A 2,770-nucleotide genomic window follows, 5' to 3' on the forward strand; every position below is an offset into this window, starting at 1 on the left:
CTTCAACTAGTTAATTAACTTAAAATGTAAAAAAAACTATGGGCAAGTAAAGGCTTAGTCGCAAAATCCAACTCAAAAATGAAAGTTTAGTCATTTGGCGCATTTTTCGTGAACACATAATGGCTAAAGCCCTGGGTTTACAAGAAATAGTATAAGAGAAATGTGAACATTGTTTTTTTAATGATCAGATAGAAAAATAATAGTTGTGGGGTATGCGCATATTTGATAGTTATTCAAAAAAACATACATGTTGTTTTACAGTTAATTTCTTAACTTATTTTTTAAGCTTATTTGTTCATTAGTTTGTTAGCTTCTTCAAAATCATTTGTTGCTAAGAAGTAATCCCCAGCTTGATTAATTGGAGTCGGGGGACTTATTTTACATAAGATGTTTTCATCAGAATATACAATGCTATCTTTCTGGTTAGGCCATCGATAACAATTTTTTCCAAAAGATACACTTTTCATGCAGTCAACTACCGTCTTCAGTTATCTGAAAATATTAAAACAAATTTTAAAAAATCTATGAATAACATAATGAAACATAATACTTCTATAATAAATAATGATTTAAATTCTAATACTGTTATCAATGCCATTAGCTTTTAACTTTTTAGTTTTTTCGTTTACCTCTGCAATAAATCCTGGATACCGTTGATTTTTGTGAACAACTGCCACCCAATCATCTTTCTTCCATATAACAGAAAGTTCAGTTGCAAGTTTATGTATTTCTTCTTGATATTTCTCGGCTTCTTCATCTTCAAATTCATTGTTATCATTTTCTTCAATAGTCGGTGCAGTCAATTTTCTAATTCTTAATAGATTACTCCATCTAGAAAACAAAGATCTTATTTGTTGACTTGAAACGAACTCATTCGCGGTAAGAGATTTTCTTATCAGTGTATTAACTTCTTCTGGTCACATCTTCTTTCCTGTATTTTCTCCGTTTATGAAGTTTTCATAAAGTAGTTTTTTCTGCTTTATGGAAAAACGAAACGTCTTTCTTGTTGGTAATGCCCAACCTAACTTTTTGAACTTTTGAGAGTATATATTGTTTGTTGGGGTAGGTGTGATCTTAACCGATGCGGTTATACAATTTGAATGAACTTGCGAATTTGCTTTCATCTTTTCAGTGTAAATCTTTTTTACTTTATCTAAAGAAGAAAATTCTTCAGATCTTTTGTGCTGCCCTATCAACATATGTCCCTCTAACTCGATAATTGTTTTAAAATATTCCATACAACCTGTCTCCTGGCAAAAATGTAGTGTATTTAAATCATAATTTCTTTTCTTATTTTTTCCCTGAGTTTTTTGCTGAAAGTTTCCTTCAGTACTTGTGAATGGAACAATCAATTCAATTGATGTTTCAACTGAAAGGTTGTTGTATAGCACTTTAACTCCTTCTCCAATTTCATAGTATCGCCACAAAGTCATATAGTCTTCTTGGAACTCATAGGAGTGGTAGTTGCTTATATTTGGAATTTTAGGACCAGTTAAAGTAACATTCTCAATATTTGCAACGCTAACCATTGCGTTTTTGATGCCATATCCGTATTTCACTGCTTTTGCAACATCTTCTGCTGTTACTATGTCATTGCCAGCGTCTACATAACTTCTCAGTATTGTTTTAGTGGATGCACTTTCCCTATCGCATTGGTCTTTTCCACAGCAAGGCTCATTAAAGTCGTACCGTAGAAGTTTAAAATTCTTATTTTTGCAGAGCTTGTACATAGATTCGACTGAATAATTAGCATGATAACAGTTAGCATTATCTGACTTCGCAAAAATATTTACTATTTCTGGCTCATCTAGGCGAAACTGATTTAGAACTGATTCAGCAATAGAGATAACAGAGGAAACACCTTGATCGCATCGATACACAATTGTTAGGTAAACGTGTTTTTTGAGAATGTCTTTTTTTTTTGTAAAAAAAGCATCTATGTGCATGCTGATGCCTTTCTTTCCAAAGTAGTCCTTCTGGCCCTCTCGAAATTTCACGGGCAATACTTTTTGTGAATAGTCTTTCAACCAAAGTGCTGATTGGTCATCTAGTTGTTTATATGCATCATTCTTTGCTTTTTTTTGCTGTGCATCTCTTAGTAAGTGCTTCATATACTCTGTGATGCTGCTTATTAAAACTTTAATGTCATATAATACATCATCACCAACGTTATTTTCATTTCCTATTTGGTTGACTTCATCTAAAACTTCAAATAATTCATTGCATTCATAGCATACAGAATCATTCAAAATGCTACATGATTGCAATTTAATGTTTTCAGGATCAGAAAGGGCAAATCTAGTTGAATGTGTTGCAATTTCATTTTCCAAATCGCTGCAATGAAGCTTACATTTAGTTTTTAAATACCTTTTTGATCTTTCGAGTTTCTCAACAGTTGATTTTTTATTGAACATAGTTGCGAATTGTTCAAGTGTTGCAAATGCGTTCATCCCAGCAGCAGCCGTGTCGTTTAAACCAGCGAGACATTTTCTATGAGAAGGTTTAATTGCATTTAGTATTCGCAATAAACTTGATTCGGACAGAGGTTCGTATCCAATTTCTTTGCAGCTTTCGCAATATAAAGCAATGGTATGACTATTTTTTGCTGTTAAAATTGCACGGGCAACAGTTTCAAAATCACCACTGTCATACTTTATTTTGGAAATACCATAAGAAAGGTCTTGTAATAATCCACTTGAGAAGAGGAAATCTAAAAAATGCTCACATTTTGAAATTTAAAGTCTACTTCTTGCAAATAAATTTTTTTGGG

General features: G+C 32.5%; 1 pseudogene; it reads right to left on the reverse strand.

Annotated features, from left to right (window-relative positions):
* Window positions 1-423: 423 nt before the first annotated feature.
* LOC149878282 (uncharacterized) lies at window positions 424-923 on the reverse strand (annotated as a pseudogene).
* Window positions 924-2,770: the final 1,847 nt, after the last annotated feature.

The sequence above is a fragment of the Hydra viridissima genome, unplaced genomic scaffold, assembly GCF_058129835.1.
Source record: "Hydra viridissima isolate aposymbiotic clone 2 unplaced genomic scaffold, HvirCarnegie_v1 scaffold_15, whole genome shotgun sequence".
NCBI lineage: Eukaryota > Metazoa > Cnidaria > Hydrozoa > Anthoathecata > Hydridae > Hydra > Hydra viridissima.